General features: G+C 42.6%; 1 long non-coding RNA gene across 1 annotated transcript; it reads right to left on the reverse strand.

Annotated features, from left to right (window-relative positions):
- Nucleotides 1-3771: 3771 nt before the first annotated feature.
- On the reverse strand, nucleotides 3772-8626 carry LOC114606113 (uncharacterized). The gene is made up of 3 exons (XR_013394581.1): nucleotides 8534-8626; nucleotides 6347-6399; nucleotides 3772-3824 (listed from the first exon to the last, which is right to left on the reverse strand). It is a non-coding gene; the product is annotated as an uncharacterized LOC114606113 (long non-coding RNA).
- Between the last annotated feature and the right edge of the window lie 6287 nt (nucleotides 8627-14913).

Raw genomic sequence — 14913 nt, forward strand, 5'->3', positions numbered from 1 at the left:
AAATAATGCTGTGAAGCAGAAAGGCAAAAACCTTTCTTGTATTCATTAGAACCTTCCTTTCATCATGAGAACAAACAAAAAAAAAAAAAATCCTTAAATCAGGACATTTATGTTCCAGAGGGGAAACAGAAGATCAACAGTCATCAGGCTACAACCCTGGAGGCAGTTAAACTGGTTATCTCAAAATCATTTTATGCCTTGGACCTATTCCTTTCATATATCCCTATGTACAATTCTATAAACAAGTGTTTAAATCTTATCAGGAATTAATGTTAAAAGCTCACTGCATTTATTTGTTTCATGTGTATCCCACCCTTCTTATCTGCAAGACATAGCAAAGTTTTGGGTTTAGCAAAGTTTCTGAACTCGTAATTATTTTAAGGTAAAGGTAAAGGTACCCCTGCCCGTACGGGCCAGTCTTGCCAGACTCTAGGGTTGTGCGCTCATCTCACTCTATAGGCCTGGGAGCCAGCGCTGTCCCCAGACACTTCCGGGTCACGTGGCCAGCGTGACAAGCTGCATCTGGCGAGCCAGCGCAGCACATGGAACGCCGTTTACCTTCCCGCTGGTAAGCGGTCCCTATTTATCTACTTGCACCCGAAGGTGCTTTCGAACTGCTAGGTTGGCAGGCGCTGGGACCGAACGACGGGAGCGCACCCCGCCGCGGGGATTCGAACCGCCAACCTTTCGATCGGCAAGTCCAAGTAATTATTTTATTAACACTTAAATGGGAATAAGTTTCATCATGGATCTTTTGTTTCCCTGTTGTGCCTGTCATACTGACATGAAATAACATAACTTTTTTACTTTCCCTTACATAATTAAACCATCATGTGTATTTGCTGTCACTTGTATCTTGAAGTACTAAAAGTTAATGGATAGATTACCTATATAATGCTGACATTGGCCCTTTGCTCAGATTTCACTATCAAACTATTTACAGCTTGTAATTCCTTCCCTTAATGCAGGGTTGAGCCTGTACATTAGTCAAGAACCTCAACAGACTTACTGAAATCTACTGACCAAAAATGCAGAAATTCAAGCAGGCACTAGTGTGAAACTTCTCTTTGAACTTAACGTTTCAAACATTGAGGGGGGGGGACCCAAAAGGAAAAACATTCTTTCCTATAAACATTAAGCTTATAATACCGATCACTTTCTGTTCTCAAATTAAACTGGAGCCCGCTTTTTAAATGCAATGTTTTTAAATCGTCTGCAATAATAAAACCTCCCTAGATTTTGAGGAAAACATACAAAAGATAAAACATAACTAGGATTGTACTGTTTGTTTTTGTTTTAACACAAAGATAATCCAACCTGAGAAATAAGAGTATTTGACACAGCATTTGCATTGAAATAATGTCTAACATTTTTTAGAAAGGATAGAAGCTGCCTTTGTCTTCTCTTGCCCCTCCCCCCAAAAAAATTGAATGAAGGAAAAGATGTTATGGCAAACAAACCATATGAAACCAAGAGAAAGCAAAGCAATGCAAAATAGCTAAAAAGTTGTGTGAATTGGGATAGGATTACTGTTCTTGAAATTTCATCTTCCATGTTCTTGGCAGCCTATTTTAATTTCTGTGTTGAATGTATTGCTGAAATGGATGTGTGATTTTATTGTTTCCTGCTTATTATTTTATGACCTGTTATTGGAATATTGCATGTGCTTTTAGCTGGCTTTGTCAGATATTGTAAGGCATCTTGTGAAAACGTAGTATGAACAGCAGGTAACAAATGTATTACACTAAATAAATAAATAAAAAACAATAAGGCTCAATGAATATTTATTTAAAATTGTTTTATCCCTCCTCACTTATTTAAAACATTTTTACCAGTAGTGATATTGGCAACAGAAAGTAAAAAAAGCAGTAAGCCAGACATTTAAGATACAGTACTATAATAAGTTTCACATAATTAAGAATACTCTAACTAGCCACCTGAAGACAGACAAAGTGGGGCAGTCACTTTTCACTGAATAAGAAATTTCACAACTGAGAGCCACTACTGATAAGACTGCAACTCAAATTTCCACACATCATATCTAAGGAAAACAGGGGGTTCTGTCCTATGAATAGATACTCTTCCAACAAAGGGGTGGGGGTTGAGAAACCTAGGCCCCCAACTTTTAACAGCTTTTAAGGTCAATGCAAGTAGTTTGAAATTATTAAACAAAGAGAGTACTAATGAAGTTGCTCCAATATGGGTGTTATGTGCTCTGAAACCAAGGGTTGAGGGAGTGTCAGCCACCACAAAGAAATTGAGAAGAGCATAGTAGATGCCACCATAGGAAGGAATACAAAAACAGTTTTTGAAAAAGTAAACGGACCACTATACCAGTACCCCCACTATATGCTCTAACACTTTCCTTCCAAATTGTAGATTTTATAACTGTCTGATAGTTATTCAAATCAGTAAGACACGAGGTATATTTCTTTAGTAAAGATCTTACTACAGTGGTACCTCGAGTTACAAACGCCTCAGGTTACAAACTCCATTAACCTGAAAGAGTTACCTCAAGTTGACAACTTTGCCCAGGATGAGAACGGAAATTGTGTGCCGGTGGCACAGCAGCAGCAAGAGGCCCCATTAGCGAAAGCACGCCTCTAGTTATGAACAGTTTCAGGTTAAGAACGGACCTCCAGAAAGAATTGTTTGTAACTAGAGGTACCACTGAATAAGCTATTTATTAAGGATCCTTTAAGACTACTAAAACTACACCCTCCCTATGTGAGACATTAAGAACCCCTCCCACCCAATATGCCAGGCCCCTCCAGCAGCAAGAAGGGGACCTTGTCCACCTCCTCAGGCTGCATAAATTCAAATGCATTATGGTACTTGGGAACCATGAGGGCATCCATAACTTTATATATGGGTTCCAAGTTAGCATGGATTTAAGTTATTTTATCTTCAAGGTGTTTTGCAAATTATTCACAGTGGACACCTGAGGTTGGAGGCTCCATTTATCTACTAATGTTAATAACCACCAATAAACCATAGATTCCTCTTTCAAACAGTGATCCACATATTTTGGCTCTCCCTGGTAGCCAAGTCAAAACTTGTAGCCTGCAGAATGCTGCCCTTGTGTGCATGTTTACTTGGAAGCCTCTTTGAATACTACGGGGCTTTCTGCCAGTTAAGTGTACACAGAGTAGCATGTACACTGACCTTAAACTGCACCTCCATGGAAAGTCAGGGACAATCCTTTGCTTCCTTCTTCAGCTTCAAACTTCAGGTTGCAAATGGCATCCTGCTGCACCCCTTGGGTGGTATATGCTGATGTTACCAAAGCAGTATGTATATAAGACTTCTAGGGTAGGTTTCATCCTGCTGTGCTGTGTGTTATTGCTTATACATACCATCCCGTCTTCTTTATACAATATAGCCGGTACTTAGGTTTATATGAAATTCTGGTGGAATGCATTGAGGCTTAGTTTGGCTGAAGCTGATGCAAACACCAACAAGATTTCAGGAATGTGTCAATGTGATTGCAGCAAAGAAAGAAAGACAGAGAGATAGAAGAGGTACAATAGACACTGTAGTAGGTTCAGGAGGAAATGGAAATTATAGCAGAGTCTGTGGATGCATAGAAGATGTAAGGTTGATTAAATTCAACAGAATTTACTTCCAAATAAGTGTTCTTAGGGTGTGTATGATTGAGTGACTCAGCACACAAACAGAAAAGTGGCCAGCAAAGTTTCTCTCCAAAAATAATGTTTCTAACAGGAAAATAAAGTGTGTTAACAAAAGTGATAAAGAAACTGAAAAACACTCACCACGGGCTCCACCCAGATAAGCATCATAAATAGTCAGCTTCTTCTGTTCCTCTGTATTAGAAAAGGAAACCAGTCTCAAGTTAGTGCTGACAGTGTTCTTGAACCTCTGTCTGGCACAAATAATTATATGTTCATTACTGATCTGCAGCCCACAATCAGCAGTATTTAGTACAGCCCTGCTATCCACAAAACAACAGAGGATCAGGAATCAAAATCTGTGGCCATGTTAATTTGTACTTTAATAACTATTCATGAGGAGGGAAGGAGGAGCAATTAATTAAGTTTGTATTTAAACGCAAAAATACCAAATCACACTTTCCAAAACAATATGCAAACCAAAACACCGCCATCCTTCAAAATTCACACTTGCCCAAATGTTGCAATGCAGTTTTTCAGCCAAGTAATGTTTTCAAAAGTGCATACTGTATACTAAATAGTGCATATAAAAATAACACACAAAAATCCATTATAATAGGGAACTTTTTAAATTGCTCTGCAAAAAAATGTATATTAGACAAAATTGCTTACAAAAATGTGTATATTAGAATTTGCACTAAAATGATGAATTTTCATGCAGACTTTTAAAAAAATGCAAACTAATGTGGAAATGTGGAGATCCGAATTGAAGATTGGAGAAATGAGAAAGAAAGAGAAAGAAAATTAGCATATTCACCCATCTGAGTTTGAAGACCTTATACTTTGTGCTGGTCAATTATTTACTTTACTAAGAAAGTCAAAATATATATATTATTTCACATAAAAGAGAGATGTTTGTGCTTCACAAAAGGGAAAATGTGATAGTTTGAGACAAACCTCTACATTAATGTTTATATTAATACACACTTTATAAGATTTAGTTTTGGCAAATATGGCTCTGGAACATGATTACACAAAAATTATAACAAATTATATATTCACTAATGAAAGTAATTATGAACCCCTGGCTCAAGCACTTTATGGGTAGCTGGCAATTCATTCAGGGTTTTCGTAATGGGCAGAGTGTCATTCTCCTTCAGGCTATTACTATGAATCATTGCAACAGCAGTCAACCAAAAGCCTTGGCTGTTCTATGACAATCTAGATCATAGCAACCATGTTTTCCAGAAAGGAGTCAATGGTGGGCTTCAGCAGGAGGAAATGACTATGGGTTTATGTTCACAGACAGCTGTTCCAACCATTCCCTCACCCCTTACAGTTTCATGTCAGAGACTCAAGGGACGGATAGAAAGAGGAAAACACAAGCAAGGGGTGTCCATGTCTGCGAATTCACCTAGTATGTACAGTCTCCTACATCCTCAGCAAGAACTCAATCAGAATTTGAGGAGGAAAACCATGCTACACCAAGTAGGCTCTTTATCGATGGCTAACTTGACAGTCCCTCTGTGATTTACTGGGGTGGGAGGAGAGTCAAATGCAGCTTCATTCTCTTGCAGGAAGGAACAGAAAGCTCATGTGTTTCTGTTCTCCCACATCCCCATATTATTAAAACACACATCTCCACCTTCCAAGAGATGTGCTGGCATGGGGAGTTTTGTATGTCTCCCTCTAATATAGTTATGGGAAATGCTTGAATTGTGTTTCAGATATTATAGACTGTCATGTCCAAAGCGTTATTTGCCAAATTCCGAGAGGCTCTATTCAACCTATGATTAGAAGTACCCACAGTTGCCTCCCGCATACATAGTTTGCAACCCAGAGATTAATGCATTTGTACCAGTGAAATGAGAGGTAAGGCTCATTTCTTGGATCTCTCCTTCTCTGTCTGCTGCATGCCATACTTTGCCCTTGCGACTGCACAAGGACAAGCGGCAGGCAAGCAGCCATAGCAAAAAAAAAAATCCCAGGAGACACTTGTGCCATTTCATTACTACAATTGTTCTGTGTATCCTCAATCTCTGGATTGCAAACTGGCAATCCTACATATCTGTGAAGTTCTGCTAAGCCTTGCTACTGCTATCTTAAAATCTCAGTATTGCACTGCATTAATTAACCAATTAAGATTCATATTCGGTCCTTCAGAAAGAAGTTCCAGGGTGGCTACTACACGCTTGGCAACATCAAAATATCTATTCCCAACCCCAAGCCAACCCTGAGTTTGAAGAAGCAGCAGAAAATTCAGACCCGGTTCAAACTTTTGTGCAACAGCATAGTTGCTGCTAAATATCACTCACCCATGCTCAGGGCTCCAGATGGTTGTGGGTCTACCTCCCATGTGATCAGTCGTCCTGCACAGGAAGTGGATTCAAACATTCTTCAGCTGCATGGAGCTCTGACCACAAAGAAATGATTTTCAGCAGCAACTATGCCACTATGCAAATGTTTAAATTGGGCCTAAGGAATCCCAGCTGAAGTCCTTGTTCTAACATCTCTTTTTAATTCCTTGTCACTGCTCAGTATTTCTGCCTATAATTATTTCCCCCATTTCTCAAGCCATTTCAGGCAGTGCTCAGGCAGAGAGAGAAATGCGGAGGGCTGTTTTACAGATTTGCTCTGGGGGTTGATAGTTAGTTTATTTATTTAAAATAACTGCCACATGGCATTCAAATAGGCTTGGCAAGCTGGAAGTTACTCACCTACACTAGCATCAAGATGAATACTGTATATTAACTGTTGTGTTGTGCTTGTTCTGCAAAAAGACAAAGGGTAAATCTTCAGAACTATTGGCCATTTTACAAATATTAATGAAATTAGCTAGATATAAAAGCACCCAAACAACTGTATATTGCTAGAATTTCACCACTGGACAGTTTTTAATGGATTTGTACTGTTTTTACAATAGTATACCATCTCAGACTTTGAAACTGCCCTGTTGCTAGAGATGTTCGTTAAACAGTGGCAGTTGTACAAATATGGACTGAACTTTTCCAAACACCTCCTCCCAGCCATTTTAGAACTTCATGTGCCAAATGTAACACTAAAATACACACATTAAAAAAACAACAGATGGTCATTAAAATCCTACACTGTTAAGCGGAGTATTTTCCGTGCACGCAAAGAAAAGTCATGATAATCAGGGAAAGTATAATTCAGCATGAAATGTTATTTGAAACAGCCCTCATTGACCGAGAGCCACAACACATTACAAAGCCCTGTCATGGAGATGCTGTCAAGAGGGGCCTTGCTATTGTGATGGATCTAGAACTGAACACCACCATCATGTTGCAAATCTGCAACCAACCACCAGCAACTACAATGGGGAATGTGGTGTGGGTATAACATACAGGTGGTATTTCTAAATACTATGCTCTACTTGATGATCTGTCACCCATCAGAGAATAATTTTCAGTCAGCTCTGAAGCCCAGGGCAACAAAACTATTGATTTTTGCTGGAAAGAGTAAATCCTAATGAAATTGTGGGGAGGGAGGATATGGTTGGCATTTCAATGATGATGCCATTTCAACACTGCAAAAAAACAAAACAAAACTCTACCATGTACGAAGAGCACCAATCCCACAATAAACACATGTCTGGATGCACCCTAAGGGAAACCCACCATCTGGAGAGGAATTGATAAAGTTTGGCAGGTTGGCATAAATAATGGCTGGTTAGTTGGACAAGCCAAAATGTGTAGTTCCCTGGTGTGCTCCTCCTTCCCCAAAACCAGTTCCCAAATTTTGTTGTTCCACCTGGCAGGTATCAGTGACAGAATGGCAGAGAAGTCCCCTCTCTGCTCCAGTGACTGGAATCAGCTTTCATTCGGCTCCTCACCCCCACAAGTCTCCTCCATGGCTCTTCTCCATGTATATATGTATATTCAAGTGAATATACATAAACTCTGCATCTTCTCTCTTCTGCCTGGCCCACCTCTATCTTCTCCAATCCTTTTTTTCCATTTAAGTTGTATCTATTTGATTTTGTATCATTCTTTGCATATCGCTTAGCAGAATTTTCTCCTTCATAAATGAACAATGGGAGCAATTTCTGAGGCAATATTTCTGAGGCAATATTTCAGTGACGCGAACACTAAAAGAAAGGTTTCTTTTATTTACTTAACAGAATTCACATACTGCTTAATCGACAGAAAACCTCTGTCATTTTTTTAAAAAAGCATAAAGAAAAGTTGGGTGCTAATTTACTGCACTAAACGCTTTTCATTGCAGTTGTGCTACACTACAACCTGTTTAAATAGCACTGTACTTTTCTTTTGTCTCTATATTACCATAATGCTATTATATTATTATTACTTATTTATTTATACCCCACCTTTTTTCCTGACAGGATTCAAGGCAGCTTACAGGTAAAATTAAGTACCGCTGAAAACATAGAAAATGGAGTAATTAAAAACAATTAAACATTTATAGAATTAAAACTATCTATCTAAATATGATTAAAATTAATAGCATACAAATAATCACAACGAAATGTTCTTGTCACCATAATGAGAGCTCCTACTCTCTGTTCCCCTCAGACACATGGGGAATGGATAAAGAGAAGGCAGCTTCAGTTCTATAAACAAGTGCAGTTCCTCAGCCTGAAATCCTCTAAAACTGTAAAGCCTTGAGAAGAAGAGTCCTAACACTCTGGTTTATCAACATGAATATTATTTTTATCATTATTTTTTATTTTTTATTTAGTTATGCTCCACCTTGTTCCCTGACAGAACTCAAGGCAGTCTACATATAAAAATGAGAACCATTAAAAATCTAGAAACCCACATACCCTACACCCAGAACTTTCTCAGAAAACTAATTTATGGAAGTCTGATGAAAAAGAGCAAGCTAAGGAAAGACAGACGTGACAAAACTAAATTAAGACATACCAAAAGGAAGGAAGGAAGAAAAGGAGGGAAAGACGTCCATTGCAGCAGGCCTGAGACTGAGGTATTTCTTCACTCTTAGAAACACTCAGCAGTGCTGCTTTTCGTGATCCTTCGCTATCAAAGGAGCTTCTCTGTTTCCCTTGGAAGGAAAAAACCAAACAAACCCCAAACCCTGGTTCATAATCTGTGTCAGGAGCTGGGTTACCAACTGGCAGAGATGTTGGCTTTCCGTTTGATAGTTTTTCTCCAGCTTGGCATCAGGTACAGTGGTGCCTCGCAAGACGAAATTAATTCGTTCCGCAAGTTTTTTCTTCTTGCGAGTTTTTCGTCTTGCGATGCACGGTTTCCCATAGGAATGCATTGAAAATCAATTAATGCGTTCCAAGGGAAACCGACTTCAGACCAGGTCCGGGGACAGTCTGTCCCCCGACCTCTTCTGAAGGCTGCGGGGGGGGGGGGGGGACAAGGGCTTTTCTTCCCACCCCCAGCATTTTAAAAAACCCCGGGACAGCGGAGGGCTTCTCCGCTGTCCGGGGCGATCTTAAAATGCTGGCGGGCGGCATTTTAAAATCGCCCCGGACAGCGGAGGACTTCTCCCCTGTCCGGGGCGATTTAAAAGCCCCTGGGAAGGCAGGCAGGGAGGACAAAGACATTTGCCCCCCGCCCTCCTTCAGAAGAGGTCCAGGACCTCTTCTGAAGGCTGGCGGGGGCAAAAGTCTTTGCTCCCCCCCGCCTGCCTTCAAAAGCTGTCCGGCCAAGGCTTCGCGGACCCCTCCGCAAGCAGCGGCAGCGCTGCCGCTGCTTGCGGTGAGTTGCCAGCATGCCGAAGCCTGCGCGCGCTGAGATCAGCGCGCCCAAGCTTCGCGGACCTCTCCGCAAGCAGCGGCAGCGCTGCCGCTGCTTGCTGAGTGTTGCCGGCATGCCGAAGCCTGCGTGCGCTGAGATCCGCGCCCAGGCTTCGCGGACCTCTCCGCAAGCAGCGACAGCGCTGCCGCTGCTTGCGGTGAGTTGCTGGCATGCCGAAGCCTGCGCGCGCTGAGATCCGCGCGCCCAGGCTTCGCGGACCTCTCCTGCCTTCAAAAGCCGTCCGTGATAGCGGGAAGCGCTTCCCTGCTATCCCGGACTGCTTTTAAAATGCTGGCGGTGGGGAGCAAAGCCTTTCGGCCCCCGCCAGCCTTCCTGGACCTCTTCTGAAGGCCGGAGGGGGGGGGGAAAGGCTTTGCTCCCCACCGCTAGCATTTAAAAGAGGTCCCCGGAGATTTCCCTATGGGCTTTCGTCTTGCGAAGCAAGCCCATAGGGAAATTCGTTTTGCGAAGCGCCTCCAAAACGGAAAACCCTTTCGTCTAGCGGGTTTTCCGTCTTGCGAGGCGTTCGTCTTGCGGGGTACCACTGTATTTTGCTGAGTATACCACATACCTTCAGATCTGAGGAAGGTGGTGTGGTGTAATTTTTTTTGCATGGAGCCTTATAACCACTTTGATCCTCTGACCAAAATTATCCTGGCTCCATCCTCGAACTGATAAGAAACCATCCTACTTCACAAACTGAACAGTTAATAAGTCCAATAACTGACCCAGCCCTTTTTTAAAATCACAGGTTTACAATCCAGTTCACGAAGCTTTGAGCGACTCCTGTCTAAAAATCAAGGCAAACCTCCCTCATACTTATTATTTATTTACTTCTAATTTTCTCCTCAGAATTTATGTATCTATTACTAATTTATTTATTACTAATTTCTCCTCAGAATATGGAGGCTGGGCCTTGGGGAGCTGCTTCCTGGTTATCAAAAGCTTGCATTAGAGGCCTAGCAGAAAACCCCACTCCCTGGATTGCAGGGTTGCCTCTGTACAGCTCCAATATAAACAACTTTTAAATCTCCAATTCCAGCAGAAAGTCAGGATTGTTCTTTTCCAACCTGCTGCTGTCACCTGTTCATACCTCATTGGTTGTGCAATGAGAGGCCTGGGAAAGGAATGGGGAGGAGGAGCCATGCTTTCTTTTTCCTGCAGTGTGTGCTTTTAAATGTCCTATTTTGATGTCAGCAACAAGGCTGCAACCCTGCTGCCTTGTTAATCCTAGAGCATTTATATCCATTTTTTGTTTAAGGGTCCTATTCCAATGTGAATTTGATAGTCAAGAAACAAGAGTCTGGAATGTTCCTTCAATTCACTTCAGCTCACCCAGAATAGGCATTCATACATTTTATCTGAATTCATACATCGCAGTATGTATAAGAGAAATAACAAAATCCAAGTTAAAAGTAGTGATGCATTTATATGACCAAAGAGATTTACCCTCAGGATATTAACCAAGTCAGACTTCCTCCCTCTTTCCTAACTATGTTTTGGTGCGTCTTCTTAATACCATTCCCCTTTGTTTAGTAGTGAACCTATACCTGCTGTTGCTTCTGTGCAGACCTTTCCCCCCTGCATATCTTTGCTTTTTCTGCTCCCCTGTTCTGCTCTGCAACCCAAACCCCTCCCTATAATTCTGGGCAACTCCTTTTTCCTTTTCCTGTGGTCTTTTCCATTTAGAGACATGGGTTCCTTGCTACTTTGGCTGAATACAAACTACATATATGTTTAAAGGTAAAGGTACCCCTGCCCGTACGGGCCAGTCTTGCCAGACTCTAGGGTTGTGCGCTCATCTCACTTAAGAGGCCGGGAGCCAGCGCTGTCCAGAGACACTTCCGGGTCACGTGGCCAGCGTGACAAAGCTGCTCTGGCGAGCCAGCACCAGCGCAGCACACGGAAACGCCGTTTACCTTCCCGCTATAAAGCGGTACCTATTTATCTACTTGCACTTAGGGGTGCTTTTGAACTGCTAGGTGGGCAGGAGCTGGGACCGAACGACGGGAGCTCACCCCGCCGCGGGGATTCAAACCGCCGACCATATGATCGGCAAGTCCTAGGCACTGAGGTTTTACCCACAGCGCCACCCGCGTCCCTTATGTATATGTTTAAACTGCATTTAAACAACAGCACCCACCTGCCCCCCCAAAAGTCAGAACCATAGTTCACCCTTCACAGAACTACACTTCCCAACACCCTTAACAAACCACAGTTCCCAGAATTCTTTGGGAGAAGTCATGTGCATTAAATGTATGGGGTTACTCAACTCAGGCTCCACACAGGTGTAGTTAATGTAAGAGGTTTTATGAAACAGCATCTGCAGCAGTAGTTTGCCACATTAATTCACTTGTCCCCATGACTGAGTAAACTGACTTGGCAGCATGGACGATACAAAAGTACCTGCTTATCTGCTTGCTGTGGATATTACTGTTGGTGGATTAAAGTGTTCCATATACAGTACTTTTACAGTCAACAGTTATACATAATCAGTTTGGGAGGGCTTTTCCTTCTGCTAACTCTGCACCCTAAGATACCAAAGAGCAGCAGTGTTTTAAGGGAAAATACACAATGGAAAACTTAGATGGGGGAAAATGACTCTTGGTCCACAGAGGAGTGTTAAATGTTGCCTCATTATATTTGAGGATAAGAGCCTACAGAAGTTTGGCAACTGTATGAAGAGATATGCAGCAGAGTCTCTCTAAATCTTTCTGAATGCGTAAATGACATGTAAAAGTGAGTTTTTATTGCACTTGGCACACTGCCTGAGGTCATAACACATTGCTTCCTTAGTAAATGTCTTTCCCCCCTAACCACAAAGATATACTTCAGACCTACCAAAAACCCCATAGGGAATAAGAACTGGGATTTCCCATTAAACAGACGGTGATCACTTCATAATGGATTGCTGGCAAGTTGCCAAGTCTACAGTATGGCTTGCAAATGATTTCCCCAATAACTACCTTTTTCAGAAAAACAGAATCACTGTTTTGCTGTATGAAGTGATTCACAACAACAGCAGCAGAATTAAAAGTAGAGTGTTCAGGGTACAAGGGCAAGCAATAAGAAGAAAGGCCAGTCATTGTTGGGGGAAAGCATACCAAAAGTTGGTGACTCACAAAGACCTGCTGTTTTTTTCAGATGTTTGGAATCTCACATATGTGGAAGCAAGCTGCAATTGCTTGGGGCAGTGTTGCATGAACAGAACCATTTCCACTTGCACAGTGGGACTTCCCCCCCTCCCCCCTGCATACTCACTACATCTGTTATGGGGTCCCCCCAACCCTCCAAAACACATCTGGGGACAGACAAGCGGAGGAAAGGGGGTGGAAGTCTTGTTGGGGGGGTGGCAGCCAAGTACACTTGCCCTGGACCTTGGAGGGCTTAACCAGCCGAGGCACCGCACTAGGGGCCAGCTACATTTTTGAGTTTAGAACTTCATTCTAACTCCACTCTGGGCATCAGACAGGCACAGCGCAGGCCTGAACAGAATACTTTCTACTTACGCAATTATTTACTTGAATACTGCCCTTGGTCAGATTGGAAAGGTGCCTTATACATGTGTCAAAGTCTCTCTAGTAGCAAGGAAAATGCTCATAATTATTATCAGCAGGTAGTAATAGAAATAAGGCTTTTTCATTAGAAAGTCTTTCGCCAGAAGGGGAGAACATGCAGTGTGCCGGCTCCACACACCATGTGGTTATGCACGGTGGTGATGGAAGCACATCAATCCTGAGGGTTTGCTCTCAGTGCATTGGCAATACCAAGCATATCACTTTAATGCTTCCTACAGGAATTAATATCCTTTACTTACATAGGAGTGTAAGTACATAGGAGTGAAGTGTACTTAAAGGAGATAACTTTGGGAGGGGGTTGGAACAGTTAAAACTCTACACTTGTTGGCTTCTGTTTTTCTGAGAGAAGGCAGCTTTCCCCCCTCCCCCTGGTCATGCTGAATACAGACCATTTACTTTGTCTTATATTGGACATGAGGGGCGCGAGTGGCGCTGTGGGTTAAACCACAGAGCCTAGGGCTTGCCGATCAGAAGGTCGGCGGTTTGAATCCCCGCGACGGGGTGAGCTTCCGTTTGGTCCCTGCTCCTGCCAACCTGGCAGTTCGAAAGCACATCAAAGTGCAAGTAGATAAATAGGTACTGCTCCAGCGGGAAGGTAAATTGTGTTTCCGTGCACTGCTCTGGTTCGCAAGAAGAGGCTTAGTTATGCTGGGCACATGACCCGAAAGCTGTACACTGGCTCCCTCAGCCAATAAAGCCAGATGAGCACCGCAACCCCAGAGTCGTCCACGTCTGGACCTAATGGTCAGGGGTCCCTTTACCTTTATATTGGACATAATGGGAGCCACTGAAATTTTAACCTACTCTGACTAGCATCACCACACCATTTCATCATCATAACTCCATTCCATTTCTTGGGCACTCTTGAGCATGCTCGATATAGTTCCTGCAGACCCTCTAAGTGTCCCTATTTTCCAGGGATGTCCCTGATGTAGAGAAGCTACCTCGGTTTCTGATTTGATCCTGAAATGTCCTGCTTTTCCTTACGATGTCCCTATTTTCATTGGAGAAATGTTGGAGGGTATGGAGTTATCTGACCCCCGAGCTGTCTGAAAACAATCCTGTATAGGGAAGGTTTTTTAAACATTTAATGTTTCATTGTGTTTTTATATATGTTGGAAAGGGGGACGCGGGTGGCGCTGTGGGTAAAAGCCTCAGTGCCTAGGACTTGCCGATCGAAAGGTCGGCGGTTTGAATCCCCGCGGCGGGGTGCGCTCCCGTTGCTCGGTCCCAGCGCCTGCCAACCTAGCAGTTCGAAAGCACCCCCGGGTGCAAGTAGATAAATAGGGACCGCTTACTGGCGGGAAGGTAAACAGCGTTTCCGTGTGCTGCGCTGGCTCGCCAGATGCAGCTTTGTCACGCTGGCCACGTGACCCGGAAGTGTCTCCGGACAGCGCTGGCCCCCGGCCTCTTGAGTGAGATGGGCGCACAACCCTAGAGTCTGGCAAGACTGGCCCGTACGGGCAGGGGTACCTTTACCTTTATATGTTGGAAACTGCCCAGAGTGGCTGGGGCAACCCAGTAAGATGTGTGGGGTATAAATAGTATAATTATCACTATGGAATGGGACGTCCCTATTTTCATCAGAGAAATGTTGGAGGGGATGTTTGTGTTCATTTGCTTTGAGACCTACACAATGAAACATGAGATATATATTATTTTTATTATTATTATTTTTTGCAGAAAATTGTGCCCCAAGCTGCACAGGAATTACTGTCTAATCTTCAGTTCTTTCAGTTGCAAAACTCTTCTCTCAGCTGCCTTAAGTTTTCAAATGATCTTCACCCAATTAAGAAGATATAAAATGATGCCAAAAACTGCTAACAGAGAAATACATTTAAAGTCATTCACTTTTGTCAGCTTTTTTTTAAAAAAAACAAACATTTGTTCGCTTGTTTGCGGCTGAATAAATATATGAGCCACAGTGCGAGCAAGCTAAGAAAATCTAATGCGTGT

The sequence above is a fragment of the Podarcis muralis genome, chromosome 11 (assembly GCF_964188315.1).
Source record: "Podarcis muralis chromosome 11, rPodMur119.hap1.1, whole genome shotgun sequence".
Classification (NCBI taxonomy): domain Eukaryota; kingdom Metazoa; phylum Chordata; class Lepidosauria; order Squamata; family Lacertidae; genus Podarcis; species Podarcis muralis.